Raw genomic sequence first — 16,784 nt, 5'->3', positions numbered from 1 at the left:
CCTGGTCTAAGCGGCTAAACCAAGCTGTCCCTAACCATGTGCTTGTGGCGTGTAGGTGTCAAGCGAAAACTTGAGACTGAGCGGTTAAAGTCAAGGTCCAAAGCAAACAAAGAGTGTGCTTAAGAACCCTGGACACCTCTAATTGGGGACTTTAGCAAAGCTGAGTCACAATCAGAAAAGGTTCACCCAATTATGTGTCTGTGGCATTTATGTATCCGGTGGTAATACTGGAAAACAAAGTGCTTAGGGCCACGGCCAAGACTCATAAAGAAGCTGTGTTCAAGAATCATCATACTGAACTAGGAGAATCAATAACACTATCTGAACTCTGAGTTCCTATAGATGCCAATCATTCTGAACCTCAATGGATAAAGTGAGATGCCAAAACTATTCAAGAGGCAAAAAAGCTATAAGTCCCGCTCATATGATTGGAGCTATGTTTCATTGATAGTTTGGAATTTATAGTATATTCTCTTCTTTTTATCCTATTTGATTTTCAGTTGCTTGGGGACAAGCAACAATTTAAGTTTGGTGTTGTGATGAGCGGATAATTTATACGCTTTTTGGCATTGTTTTTAGTATGTTTTTAGTAGGATCTAGTTACTTTTAGGGATGTTTTCCTTAGTTTTTATGTTAAATTCACATTTCTGGACTTTACTATGAGTTTGTGTGTTTTTCTGTGATTTCAGGTATTTTCTGGCTGAAATTGAGGGACTTGAGCAAAAATCAGATTCAGAGGTTGAAAAAGGACTGCTGATGCTGTTGGATTCTGACCTCCCTGCACTCAAAGTGGATTTTCTGGAGCTACAGAACTCGAAATGGCGCGCTTCCAATTGCGTTGGAAAGTAGACATCCAGGGCTTTCCAGCAATATATAATAGTCCATACTTTGGCCAAGAATTGATGACGTAAACTGGCGTTCAACGCTAGCCTTCTGCCCAAATCTGGAGTCCAGCGCCAGAAAAGGATCCAGAACCAGAGTTGAACGCCCAAACTGGCACAGAAACTGGCGTTCAACTCCACAAATGGCCTCTGCACGTACTACACTTAAGCTCAGCCCAAACACACACCAAGTGGGCCCAGGAAGTGGATTTATGCATCAATTACTCACTCATGTAAACCCTAGTGACTAGTTTATTATAAATAGGACCTCTTACTATTGTATTAGACGTCTTTTTGACCATCTTTGGATTACCTTATGATCCTTTGATCACGTTTTAGGGGGCTGGCCATCTCGGCCATGCCTGGACCTTCACTTATGTATTTTCATACGGTAGAGTTTCTACACTCCATGGATTAAGGTGTGGAGCTCTGCTGTTCCTCAAAGATTAATGCAAGTACTACTGTTTTCTATCCAATTCATCTTATTTCGCTTCTAAGATATCCATTCGCACCCAAGAACGTGATGAAGGTGATGATTATGTGTGACGCTCATCACCATCTCCCCTATGAACACGTGCCTGACAAACACTTCCGTTCTACATGAAATAAGCTAGAATGAATATCTCTTAGATCTCCTAACCGGAATCTTCGTGGCGTAAGCTAGAATGATGGCGGCATTCAAGAGAATCCGGAAAGTCTAAACCTTGTCTGTGGTATTCCGAGTAGGATTCAATGATTGAATGACTGTGACGAGCTTCAAACTCGCGAGTGCTGGGCGTTAGTGACAGACGCAAAAGGAGGGTGAATCCTATTCCAGCATGATCGAGAACCGACAGATGAATAGCCGTGCCGTGACAGGGTGCGTGAGCATATGATTCACTGAGAGGAGGGGATGTAGCCACTGACAACGGTGATGCCCTTGCATACAGCCAGCCATGGAAAGGAGTAAGACTAATTAGATGAAGATAGCAGGAAAGCAGAGGTTCAGAGGAATGAAAAGCATCTCCATTCGCTTATCTGAAATCCCTGCCAATGAATCTACATAAGTATCTCTATCCCTTTTATTGTTTATTTTAATCTAATAAAGTATCATGTTTAAATCCGCCTGACTGAGATTTGCAAGGTGACCATAGCTTGCTTCATACCAACAATCTCCGTGGGATTCGACCCTTACTCACGTAAGGTATTACTTGGACGACCCAGTGCACTTGCTGGTTAGTTGTATCGAAGTTGTGACAATCATGAATTAAGATCAAAGCACCAAGCTTTGGAGCCATTACCAGGGATTGTTCGAGCCTGCAGATCACAATTTCGTGCACCAGTTTGGCTTAAATTCTATTCTTATTTTTATTTATTCAAATCAAGAAAATTAAGGTTTTATAGATTTTTAACGAATTTAAGGAAATGAATTATGTTATTCTCCCCTAAAGACTTGAGACTCTTTCGAGGAACTTTTGTTACAAAATCCTGTTTTTGGAGGGATGATTTTGAATATTTCAGAAGAAATCTTTAATTTGTCATGGTTTTGAAAGTTTTGGAAAGAGGATGATGAGGGTGTCTTTGTTTTGAAAAGGGAACCTACTTTGAGTAAAAGTGGCTTATGAGGCTGAAATGATTTGAGGAATGGGAATTGTAAATCCAAGGCTGAAAAGAATTAATTTTCAATTTCAGAGTAAAGTAAATTGAGAAAAAGTGATTTATGGCTTGAATGATGATTTTATGAGTTTTATGATGTTGGATGGCGGAAGTGCTATTATGTTATGAGCCGGAATGGCTGTATATGATAATGAATTATGACTGATTGTGGAATATGTTATGAGTCGGAATGGCTGTATATGATAATGAATTATGGCTGATTGTGGAATATGTTATGAGCCAGATGGCTGAGTATGAATATGGATGATTATTGAGTTGATAAAGTGATTGTTGCACTTCCAATTATCTGAGATACAAGTTTTCCTGGGTAGAAGCAGTGGCTAGCCACCACGTGCTCCAGGTTGAGACTCGAAACTCTGCTGACCCTATGTCGTAAGTGTGGCTGGACACTGTGAAAGTTTCGGATGAGCTCGCCCCCGTGGATAAACACCAGTGTGGGTGTTGTGTGATTATGATTATGATTGTGAATAACTCGAGTTGGGGATGCACGTCGGAGGGACAATCCAATGGTTAGCTACCAGGACTTATCGTGTTGGCTTTATAACTGACAGGTGAAACTCATCAGCCACTAGGACATGCATTCATCATATGCATCTATGTGACATTGTGTGGGTGTGCATATTGTACTTGGTTTGCCTATGTGATTAATTGTGTTTAACTGTTAACTGTTCTACTTGACGTAACTGCTTGTTTGTGCTTGAACTTTTCTACGTGTGTTTGCGACTAAAACTCTGTTGGATTGTGGTGGATTGACTGCTGTTTGGATTGTTTGAGTCTAGGGCCATAGTTGATTATGAGATGGGCCGAAGGTTGTGTTTGGTTTTGTGTTTTTGGTTTAGAAAAGTATGAAAAACTAAACTGGTTCAGCATAGACTTAATGAACATATGCTTTGAATAGATTGGTCATTCATACTGTGTAAGGAAAACTTTCACAAAGGCTTTTGGTTTATTTTATTGAGGAATTAACAGCTTTCTCTTTCAGAGAGGATTTTAGATATTGATATTAAACCTTTGGTTTTGAAAAGATGTATAAGACGGTTATTAATCACTATAACGGTTTTACCTTCACGTATCCTATTATAGTCATTCTCAAAAACCCTCTACTGAGAACCTTTCGAGGATGATGTTCTCACCCCCTACAAGTTTCCCTTTTTAGGATATGGACGCAGAAGTCACGAAGAGTTTACCTAGTTGTTGTTGTCGTGATGTTTTGTATTGCTTTATTTATTAATTATTGTTCCCTTGCCTTTATCTTTATACATTCTGTAAGAGGGATAGGAATTGTATTAGTTAATGCTTGTAAAATTATTAATATATATATATATATATATATATATATATATATATATATATATGTATTCTTCGTGAGTTATATAAGTTGTATTATATGTATGGATGCATGATACCTATCAAAAAGTATTTTGGAGCGGTTATACGCTTTAAAGTTTTAAACAGGCTCATATTTTAGTATTAAATACTTTCAAAGTCGTCATAACACCAGAGTTATCAGAGTAGGGCAGCCAGAAGCGTAAGCTTTGATAGTTAGGGTGTTACATTATGGTATCAAAGCAGTCTTTCCTGTAAAGCTTGAGGAATGGACTGACTATGCTTCAATTTCATATTCTAAGTGTCTGTCATGCAATAGTCTTGTCAAATGACGAGAATTAGAGCTTTATGCACATGACGGTCTATTGATTAACGCTGTTAGTCTTACATTGCATACTTCTTGGTATTAAGTTTGGCCGGCTTAATACTAGCGAATTATGTATATGAAAGCACTAGTGGGTTATCATAGATGGTATACGAGTTTTGGGTAAAGCGAATCGCGGGTTTTGGGAATGTTAGAAACTATTTCTCGAGGTTATTCAGTTCCTGTGTCTTGAATTCTATTCGAGTCGACTTGTTCTTTCATAGCCTAACTTGAAGTTCTTGTTTGCTAATCCTTTTGAAAAGTAGTTTGATTTTTCAACCTTACTCCTCTATTCATATGCATTCTTGTTTGATCTTAATTGCATATGCTTGTTTAAAATCCTTGTGGTATCTATCTTTCTCTGTTTAAATTCTTCTTCTTGATTCACGTATTCTTTGATATAGCTTTGAACTTATCTTAATGCGATGTGCCTTTTAAGTCCTTATTCTGAGTTCATCCTTAGAGGAATTGTGATTCCATTTTTCTCTTATTTGACAGTAATTACAACCAATTTTGAAATTTCTATAAAATTGCTGTTGATTCGATATACACTTATCTATATAAAACTTTGAAAATTCCTTATACAGTTTAACAACTATTTATTTCTAATACCTCGCCTGTACTTTTACTGGTTTACGGAACTGCACTTACTTTAAATGCAATTTGATTTTCTAATAATTTTACTACAGTTCCAAAGCATATCTTTATTTGATTATCTATTTGGGGTATCTTTCAAAATTCTGGAAAGAAAATACTTTTCGCTTTTATTCCGATTGATTTTCGTTTGATAAACTTCACCTAATTTATTTCTTATTTGAGTTTAGTTTAGCATACTACATTGTTTATGCCATTGTTGTTCCTTTGAAAATGTTGGACTCATATCTTTCTTCTTGTGAACGGACTCGTTCTTTCTTAAGCTTTTCATCTCTATGAATGTCATGCTTGATCTTGTTTTTAATCACTCTTCTACCTCTTGTGAGCACTACCATCAATCTCAGTTTCCCTTCTCTTATGAATCTCATCCTTATATGAGTCAACTTGATTTGTTTTAATTTTGTGCATCGTTTATCCTCTCATTGTTTTTGCCAGAGTTCTTAGTCGAAGATTCTTTCTCGAGAATTGCTATTGATGAGTTGATTCCCTATTAGTACGTCCTAATCTTCTTGAATGTTCTTGTGAGGTGGTGATTTCAAGTATATTCTCGGAGTTTTGTTTTGAACTTTTTAAAGACGTTTTGATTTTCTCTTTAAGGATATTGTAAGTCAAATTTTTTTGTTGCTTGATTGTAATTGAAACCATTGTTCCATTTTTGACAAAGTTATTTTAAAGTGGGCATGCACTATTTTAAATGAAGTTTTGAAAAGCTTCCTTATTTAGTAGAAACCTGTCCGTTTGTAACGCACTACTTATTTCCTTTACCAATTTATAAGCAAATTTTTACCTTGGACTTTCTTTTCTAAATAGAGTTTAACTTTCTCTTTCGTCCTTGCTATAGTTTTTATACATGCTTGTTTGAATATGAACTTTGAGGATTTTTGAACAAGCATTTGATTTTCTTCCGAGTTTTATGAATTACTTTTGGTTAAGTTGTGCACCTAACTATCTTTCTAAGATATTTGAGGAAATATTTTAGCTCTTAGCCAAACTTGTGTTCATTTTGTTTTAAAGTAAAGCCAAATTTATGCTTTTGTTATTCTCTTGAAGAATGTTGTTGCTTAACTTTTCTTTTAGACTGCGAAGTGATTTTTCCGCAAGTTTTCGATTCTTTTATGAACAATGTATTCGAAAATATTTTAAACGTACTCTTGAGTTCTGTAAGCTTTGTCTTGGGTTTGAGATATTCTTTTTTGCAAACCTCATGCTTCTTCAACTCAACTTGAATTTGTTTCAAAATAATACACTGTTTTTCTTCGCATTAATTCTATCGAATTTCCTTTATTCAAGTGTTATCATTGAAGTTACCAGCTGAACCCTTTCCTGCAATCTTCATTCTTGTGCATCCTATTTGTTTGTATTTTCATTCATTCTTTCAAATTCTTATGAGTACCGTCTTTGTCACTTATCTTTGCTTCTAAGATCTTGTGTCCTGAGTAAACTCGAGATTTGCTCATGTCACGCACGACCTTTAGATATAGCAAGCGATACGTTAGTTCTTAGGACACGGTTTTGGTGGAGGCAGAAGGTGAAGCCTGTAAGTGTGCGATGCCACAGAATGTTGTAGAGTTTTGTTTTACATGAAAAGGTTTTGTTGATATTGGGCTTATGACCGGTAGTGAGTTGCAACGTGATTGATGAGGTTGAAAACTTACGGATGAATTGTTCGATAGAGTATATGTAACACCCTAATTACCCTAAGCCTTACCTCACACCGTAAAGCAAAGGTTAATCAGAGATTACAAAAATTCTAAAGCTCATATGTATAATATATAGAAGAAATAATATAATCTAGAAGCCCGATGAAGAATATAGCTCAAAAATAGGATTTCAAAAACGCAAAGCGTACTAGCGAAGCTACTATCTTAAGGCATAAGAAACAGAAGTGATATAAACAAGGTAATAGTATAATAGTGTAATATCATAAGAAAACTAGCCACGACTCGTGGAGTTTAAACCAGCTAGCCATATACAGACCATACAGAAACCTGACAGTTTAAAAACAGCTTATACAAGTTTTTCTCTCATAATACAAGCCTCTAGGCTAAACAAAATACAAAAGAGAGATGTATACACAAGATAAACCAAAAGACTCCAAAAGAATCCAGGATCCTCCGCTTCTGTCACCATCCAAAGCAACTCACCGAGGTGGGTTGCGACCTACATCTGAAAAACACAACAAAGATATGGTATGAGAACCGGAGGTTTTCAGTATGGTAACAGTGCCCAGTGATGTAAGATATAAGACCCCGAGACGCCAAAGGCAATCCTAAGCTCCATATCCATCACAAGATTCAAGCTTAAAGCATTCTAAAACAAATAAGCATAATATAAACCTTATCATAATTAAACCGGGTAATCTATCTTGAGGTATTTCTATTCTAACCAAACACCACTGTCCTACAGCCTTCACCAACCTATCCTCCATGTGATCCCATCGCCACTGCCTTCCAAACCTCATCAATCCCAGTAGAAAGCACAATTAATAACAATGAAAGTAATTCACAAGTAAAAGCATACAAGGCAAGTAGATCAAGTAAGCAAATAGGCATGTTATTCAATTAGGCATACAATTACAAGTCGGAAAAGCAAACAAACAGATAGAAAATGCATATGATGAATGCCTACCCTACTGGCTGTGATATCACATTGTCGGTTCAACTGCCAACCCGATACATCTCCATGGAGACGTATCCCTTTGGATTTCTCATTTGGGAACCCCCGAGATATAGTGCCCGGATCACTGTCCAGGTACTGGCGCCTGCACGCCTATAGATCCGAAGGGATGTGAGCGGGATACTCTTGCCACAGACCTCACATCTCAACGCAAGCGGCACAAACCACCGCCCTTACGCCACCGCCGCTACCTCGACAGGCGGGATCCTACCGCCGTCCCTGCCGGGCGCATAGCGTCTCATAATCTCAGTAAAAATAATATATCAGTGGTTTTCAGAAAACATTTTCAGTATACATGGATCCATCATCTCATTCAGAGTCCCTGACTCATCTCAACCACTGTCCATTCATATCTCAGTTTTCAAACATCAACAGTTCATCATTCCTCAATCTCATATATCAATCATCCTTCACATAACGTCAAACCTTCCTCAGCACGCCAGAAATCTAGGCCTCCGTTTTCTAAATTTATCATAAAATCATGTACTATAACTCTTAAGTTATATCCCATGTTCTAATACTCAAAACTAGGCCCAAAAGTCTTAAAATTGTGTTATAGAAGCTTACAACCTTGTTGGGAAGGTAGAATAGTTGAAAAACAAGAAAAATTTAAGAAACATGACGTGTGCGTCCGCACAGACCTGTGCGTCCGAACAGGTTGAAGTTTTTCCTTAGATATGTGCGCGCACAAGCTGTGCTAGCGCTGAAAATAGAACGCACTTCCCTACTTGTGCATGCGCACAGGTCAAAATTCTCGCAGGGTGTGCGTCCACACAGGTGTGTGCACCCGCACATATCAGAAATCATGAAATTCTGCAACTTTGCAGAATTTCAGATTTTTAACACCAACTTTGAATGATCATAACTTCCTATACCAAATTCCAAATTTCACAAACTTTATATCGATTTAAAGGGTTTTCAAAGATCTTTAATTGTAAATAAATTTTAATCAGTTTCGAAAACCGAGGCAAAAGTTATGATCGAGCAAAGTTCACCAAAAATCCAATTTCACTAAAAGCCACAATTTACCAAATGTTCACAATTCTTAAACCACCTCCAACCAAAACAACGTCAACCTCCCATTTATAGCACAACTACCCTCTTGGGTCAAAAATTCATCACTTACCACATCTTTTCATCACATTTCACCATTTTCCAACCATCAATACCAATCATGCAATACCACAATAATCCCCATTCAACTCTTCAAATCACATAACCATATCGTTAACATTAATTTCACATATAGCTTAACATTATCAATCATCATAAATTCACCTCAATAATCATCACACCATCATAAATCATCATACATTAATTTTTCAAACAGCTCATCAACCATTATAATTCAAACCTATCCTATGGGTCACTAGCCTAAGTGTCCATGAATATTACATACTACATAGAGGAAACTGAAACCATACATTGGCCGATTCCCTTTATGCACCAAAACTTCAATTTAGCCCAAATAAGCTCCCAACCACAAACCAAGCTTTCACTTCCACTCCAATAAGCACAATTAAGTTCCAAAAGCTCCCAAAGTCACAATAATCAAACTATATGCATACAAACAGGGACGGTTCTAAGGGTGGTTATGTGGGGGCAAGCGCCCCCACTACAATTTAAAATTTTTTTGAGTAGTATATGATAATAATATTTATTTGCCCCCATTAAATTATTAAATTTGACCCCATAATAATTTTTTACTCAATTTTTGGTACTTAATCATCAATTTAAAAATTTTATATCAGATATTCGTTAGAATGTTCAATTCTCATATTTAAACGAAATTAGTGTTCTTTTTAAAAATCAACTCAAAAGAATATTATTTATTTTCTTTTAAATTAGCTTTAATTTTTGCATAGCAACTGTATTAATTGAAAGAACTTTTTTAACTATGAATATCAATAAGAGTCGGTTTCTAATTGTGTTAGGAAGTGAATTTCTAAATAATTGTTTAGTAATATATATGGAAAGAGAGAAATTTTGATGGTAGTGTTAAGAGAAAAATTACTTAATTTTTTAAAAATATAAAACCTAAAACAATAGAATTTAAAATTATATATTATTATTATTATTTAAATTACTATTTTAGTGTTTTAATTCGTATATTAGATATTTTGAAAGTTAATCATATTTTACAATAACAAAATATAATCATAACAATAATCTTGTTATATGCACATTAAAAATAATTATCTATATAAAATATATATTAAAATATAAAATACATAATAAAAATAAGTTAAACAATACATGTATTTATACACAGATATATAGTGGTTAATAGATAATTTAATATTTAATTTTTTATATACACATATTATTTTTACTTATAAAAATTTTGCCCCCACTACCAAAATTTTCCGAATCCGTCACTGCATACAAATCACTTCAAATCAACCTAGGCTTCCAATTTAACATAAACTCACAAGGGTTTAGTGGCTCTTACCTCTTCCAACCGATTTGGATGTCAAAACCCAAGGCTAAGCAAGGCTTAAAGTGAACCTAAACACCAAGAATCACAAAAACTCACTTAATCACAAGCCCTAGGTACCCAAAATTTTCAAGAGATGAACTGAGAAGATTTCGAATTTTTCTTACCAATTTCTTATATGGGTTTTGTAGAGCTCTTTATGAAAAACGTGTAGCCGCAAACAGTGAAGCGATCGGAGCTCTTTAGCTCAAGATATGGGCGTTGGAAGATTGAGATGAATAGTACTCAATCTCTTCTCCTCTCCTTCTTCCAATTCTGATGTGTGTGTGTTTAATGAAGGTGAAAAGGGTTCACTTAGTGTTTATATATGTTGGGCTTGGGCCCAACTTGGGCCCGGTCTAACCGTTAGCGTTTTTAGCCCGTTTGGCCCAGCTTCGGGTCAAACCTTTAAAATTAACGCCCGGTTTTTCATTTTTAGCATTTTTCTAAGGTTTTTTCCGGTTTTCACTTTTTCTCATGCGGTACCGGCCAGACTTGAACCGGTTCAACTGGTTTAACTGCCGGTTCGCAGTTTTTTACGGTTTTTTATAGAAAGCACATTTTCTGACTCAGAAAGACCGACTGAGTCCAGAAATCACCTTTAAATCCTCAAATTCTCACTCTAGCTTTTCAAAGTCTAATTTAGGGCAATTAATCACTTAATTAACCAGTTGATTAATTGCGGTTCTTACAGTACAGTTGGGAGTTGTGATAGTGAGCTATGTTAAAGCCCTTGATGTTGACACCATATAACCTCTTTATTTTGAGCCTATCTTGTAATTTTTGCTTAACACCACACTCTTCCATTATATCTAAGTCTTATGCCTTATCCGGTATTTGAAAATTTATATATATGCCAAAATCTGTTGCTCTTCTAAAGTATTCGAAAGTAAAGTATCAAAGCTATGTAATATTTTGTGTGCTACTTTAATTTTCGAGGACGAAAATTTTTCTAAGGTGGGTAGAATGTAAGACCCAGAACTTTTGAAAAATCCTATTTTGAGTGATTCCAAATTTATTTATTTATTAGCGATTTTAATTTCAAAAAAATTATTTCATTGAGAATAATTAAATCAAGTTTTGGCAATTAAAATGGAAATTTTACATAGTTTCATAATTATTGAATAATTTTCTATATTTAAATTACAAGTCTTAGTAGTTGTAAAAGAAAAAGAATTTTATACTTTAATTTTTATTAATTATATTATCTTATATTTTAAATTAGAATACTTGATTGAGAGTTAATTAGCAAATTGATAATTTAATTAATGTTTTAAAGTAATTTAAAGGGATTAAATTAGATTTTTAATGAAATACTCTATCTCCTAATTTAATTAAAATTACAACCTAAATTCCCAAATTGGGAAAACCCTAACCCTGAAACCCTAACCCAACTACCCTTTTCCCAAATCCAGCAGCCGCAGCCCCCCTCTTTCCCAACAGAACACACGCACAGAAAGAAAGGGAGGGGAAAATGTTGTAAAGAGAAGGAGGGAAAGAGAAGGAGGACGGTGCCAGCGGGCATCACTGCTGACGCGCCGTCGTGCCGCCATTAAAGGGGAGGAAGCCACGAACCGTAGCCACAGAACAAAGGAAAGAGCGTGCGCACAGGGGAGGAATAGCCACCACTACCGTCGTTTCTTGCTGTCATCGCCTCCATTGAACTTGCTGCCGTGTCCCACGCCAGAGGAGGAGGAGAGAGAGAGATCGGACAGAGAGAGAGATACGAAGAGGGAGGAAGATTCGCACCGCTGCTGCTGTTCGTGCAGTCGTCGCTGAGGAAAGCCATCACCGCCAATGTCACCTCGCCGTCGCCATAGAAGTTGCCATCGCCGATGTCGTTGGAGGCGCAAACAGAGGAAGAACGTGTGCGAGGGAGCTTGCAGAGAAGGTGAGACACGATGGTGGTGGGTTGTTCTGCCACCCTTGCTGCCGCTGCCGTCAAAAGCTGCCGCCATGGCCGCCGGCCTCCTAGCTGCTGCAGTGGTTGTGGTTTTCTGGGTATGGTCAATGGGGAAGTTGTTGTGGCTGCTGAAACCACCGCCGAAGCTTCTGGCCGCTTCTGCCACCCGAAACCCCACTGCCGTAACCGGTAAACTCTGCCGGTAGGGGTTTTTGAGTTTGGTTTTCATTCGTTTAAGATTTTGGAAACTTTATCGTCTCTGTATGTGGGTTTCAATCACCATCGCCGAAGTTCGCTCGCCGCTGCCGCTTGAGGTGGCTGCCGGGGCCGCTGCCCCACTGGTTCAGAGCCTGCAACTGCTTTGTTTCGCTAGTTCAGTAAGTATTTCTGTTTCAAAAGTCCTGCGTTAGTGTTCTATTCTGTGTAATAAAGTATTTGCAATGTTAATGATTTTAGGAGTTAAAATCTGAGTTTTCTTGTCACGTTTGAAGCTGTTTCTGCTTTTGAAAGAGCAAACGGAGCCGAGGTTTTGGTTGCCGTCAATGCGGGTTAAGGCAAAAGGAACTCTGTGAGGCGTTTAGGTTATGGTTTCGACGAGACGAGGTAGGGGCCTTTTCAGAAAAGCATATTTTATAAACTGGAATTATTATATATGGATATTATGTGGTAAAAATATATTCTTGGGTGATTGTATAAGTCTTATGTAATGTTGGTTGTCTTGGATGAATATGAAGGCTTGGTTGATTTGATTATCATTTGGTTTTGTGAAACGGACGGTTTTAAAGTGTTTCTTTATAGTCGCCTCTTTAAAGCTTTGAAATCAAGTTTAATCCGTTGGAAATTGATTTGAGTTTGATTTGGTTTTCTCTAAATATGAAAATGGAATGCACATTTGGATTCAGTTGGATTTTGAGCTGATTTAGTTTTGAACCCTTTAAAGAGGGTTGTGGAATGGTTTGGATGGGACTCAGAAAGGGTGGCAGAGTCCATGTTTTAGAGGGGGTGCTGCCGAAATTTCTACGAAAATCCAAGATTTTATTCGAAATGTTATTTAGAGAGTTATGAGTCTAAGACTTGTACTATTTTACTTGAACTATTTACAAAGGTGAAGAATTGTGTTTCGAAATGAATTATTGAAAAGAGAACTATGATTCAACTTTAATTTATTTCTTAAGAAAAGTATTTTACCTTTGGGTGCAAGACATTTAGAAGGAGCTTGTGTCTTAAGTTGTTTTAAAGGTGAAAAGGTTTATGTCTTTGAAATTAACTTGAGGAGTTCAATTGGAAGAATTTCAGTGGTTTTGAAAGAATTTGAATCTTGATTGATAAACCTTATTTTTACGACGTTTTGGGAAAAGTTTAAAGTATCCTTTAAAGTTCTGGTTTAAAAAAACTAAAGTGATTTCCGAGCCGTTGGAAACGTTTCAGATTTTTAGCATGGGATTGAAATTAGTTTTAGTTTAAGTAAAAGAAAGAATTTTGAAAATGTGGTTGGAGTAACTGATTTCACGACTTGGTTTGACTTAAATTCTATTCTTATTTTTATTTATTCAAATCAAGAAAATTAAGGTTTTACAGATTTTTAACGAATTTGAGGAAATAAATTATGTTATTCTGCCCTAAAGACTTGAGACTCTGCCAAGGAACTTTTGTTACAAAATCCCATTTTTGGATGGATGATTTTGAATATTTCAGAAGAAATCTTTAATTTGCCATTGTTTTGGAAGTTTTGGAAAGAGGATACCGAGTGTGGCTTTGTTTTGAAAAAGGAACCTACTTTGAGTAAAAGTGGCGTATGAGCCTGAAATGATTTGAGGAATGGGAATTGTAAAGCCAAGGCTGAAAAGAATTTATTTTTGATTTCAGAGTAAAGTAAATTGAGAAAAAGTGATTTGTGGCTTGAATGATGATATAAGTTTTATGATGTTGGATGGTGGAAGTGCTATTATGTTATGAGCCAGAATGGCTGTATATGATAATGAATTATGACTGATTGTGTAATATGTTATGAGATGGAATGGTTGTATATGATAATGAATTATGGCTGATTGTGGAATATGGTATGAGCCGGATGGCTGAGTATGAATATGGATGATTATTGAGTTGATAAAATGATTGTTGCACTTCCAATTATCTGAGATACGAGTTTTCGTGGGTAGAAGCAGTGGCTAGCCACTACGTGCTCCAGGTTGAGACTCGATACTCTGCTGACCCTATGTCGCAAGTGTGGCCGGACACTGTGAAAGTTCCGGATGAGCTCGCCCCCGTGGATAAACACCTGTGTAGGTGTTGTGTGATTATGATTATGATTGTGAATAACTCGAGTTGGGGATGCACGACAGAGGGACAGTCCAATGGTTAGCTACCAGGACTTGTCGGGCTGGCTTTATAACCGACAGATGAGACTCATCAGCCACTAGGACAGGCATTCATCATATGCATCTATGTGACATTGTGTGGGTGTGCATATTGTACTTGGTTTGCCTATGTGATTAATTGTGTTTAACTGTTAACTGTTCTACTTGACGTAACTGCTTGTTTGTGCTTGAGCTTTCTTACGTGTGTTTGCGACTGAAACTCTGTTGGATTGTGGAGGATTGGCTGCTGTTTGGATTGTTTGGGTCTAGGGCCGTGGTTGATTATGAGATGTGTAACACCCTAATTAGCCTAAGCTTTACCTCGCATCGTAAAGCAAAGATTAATCAGAGATTACGACAGTTCTAAGCTCATACATAATATTTATATAGAAAGAATAATATAATCAAGAATCCCGATGAAGGATATAGCTCAAGGTTTAGATTTGAAAAGTGCAAAACGTACTAACAAAGCTTCTAACTTAAAACACAAGAAACAGATACAGTGTAACAAAAGATAAGTATATAATATCATAAGAAACTAGCCACGGCTTGCGGAGTTTAAGCCGGCTAGCCATATACAGATATACCGAATCAGACAGTAAAAACAGCTTATTCAAGTTTTGTTCTCTCAATACACAAGCCTCTAGGCAAGGCAAAATACAAAAGTGAGAGACATATACAAAATAAGTCAAAAATACTCAAAAAGAGACATCCGGATCCTCCGCTTCTATCACCAACCAGACACCTCACCGTGGTGGGTTGCAACCTGCATCTGAAAAACACAACATAAATGTGGTATGAGAACTGGAGGTTCTCTGTACGGTAACAGTGCCCAGTGATGTAGGATATAAGACCCCGGGACACCAAAGGCAATCCTAAGCTCCATATCCATCACGAGATTCAATCTTAAAGCATACTAAAACAGATAAGCATAGTTATATAAACCTTAACATAAATAAATCGAGTAATCTATCTTAAGGAATTTCTATTTTAACCAACACCGCTGTCCCACAGCCTTCACCAACCGATCTACCCTGTGATCCTATTGCCACCGCCTACTTACCATCCTCAGCACCAGACAAACACAGATAATACAAGCAAGGAAAACACAAGTAATATTCAAATATATAACAAGTAATTCAAGAAGCAAGTAGGCATATTATACAATTAGGCAGGCTCAAGTAATCAAAGCAAACAAGCACATAGGAAACGCTTATGATGAATGTCTATCCTATTGGCTCGTGATATCACTTGTCGGTCTATAAATGCCAACCCGACACATCCTTTCGGATGTCGCCTTTCTGCCACTTCCGAGGATATAGCGCCTGGCCCGCTCTTGTTCTGAGGATATAGTGCTTGGCACACTACCGTTCCGAGGATATAGTGCATGGTCCACTCTTACGGTAGAAAAGGAAAACAACAATTACACATAACTCATCACAAATCATTTCAAGGATATAGTGCCTGGCACACTATCATTCCAAGGAAATAGTGCGTGGCTCACTATCCACATCCACAATTTCATCAACATCAAATCATCATCATTTCTCATCTCAAATCACTTCCAATTATCAACCCTCAACACTCCAAGGATATAGTGCCTGGCATACTCTCTTTCAATAATTATCATTCCAAGGATATAGTGCCTAGCACACTTTCAACATTCATCAAGTGTCCTCATCCCATCTTGAGTCCTCAACTCCTCACAACCATCATCAATTCATGATTTTCATTCCAAGCTCATTAGTCCATCAGTTTCTCAATTCGTTGACCGTAATCATCAAGTTCATTAGTCTTCCTTCTCTCTCAACCAAACTCATCCTCAATACACCAGAAACCTAAGCCTCCGTTCTCTAACTTTTTGAAATAATACCAAATCAAAATCCTTAGGCTCTATCCCATGTTGAAATATCCAAAACTAGGCCCAAGAGCCTTAAAATGGTGTTTTAGAAGCTTACAACCTTGTTGGGAAGGTGAAATAGTTGAAAACTAAAATTAAATTTGTGAAACAAGGCGTGTGCGTACGCACAGGAGTGTGTGTGCACACGCCCAGGAAGTTTCAAAACCTATGCATATGCACAGGTACCAAAATTCATACTGTCTGTTCACTCGCACCACCTGTGCTAGCACCCCCAACAGACGACCCTTCCCAACTTGTGCGTGCGCACAGGGCTGCTGTGCGTACGCACAGGTCGCAATTCTTCATTGATGTGTACGCGCACAAACTGTGCTAACGCTGCAAGCAGAGAGCCCTTTTCTGCCTGTGCGTACGGACAAGGCTATGTGCTCGCACAGATTGAGATTTTCACAGGATTGTGCGTGCGCACATATCAGAAATCATAAAATTCTGCAACTTTGCAAAATTTCAGATTTTTAACACCAACTTTGAATGATCATAACTCCCTCTACAAAATTCTAAATTTTACAAACTTTATATCAAATAAAAGGGTTTTCAATAAGCTTTAATTTGAAATAAATTCCAATCAATTTT

Source organism: Arachis ipaensis, chromosome B1, assembly GCF_059453495.1.
Source record: "Arachis ipaensis isolate K30076 ecotype BB chromosome B1, ASM5945349v1, whole genome shotgun sequence".
NCBI classification, from domain to species: domain Eukaryota; kingdom Viridiplantae; phylum Streptophyta; class Magnoliopsida; order Fabales; family Fabaceae; genus Arachis; species Arachis ipaensis.
The sequence above is the reverse complement of the archived record's forward strand: the minus strand, read 5'-3'. Positions refer to the sequence as shown.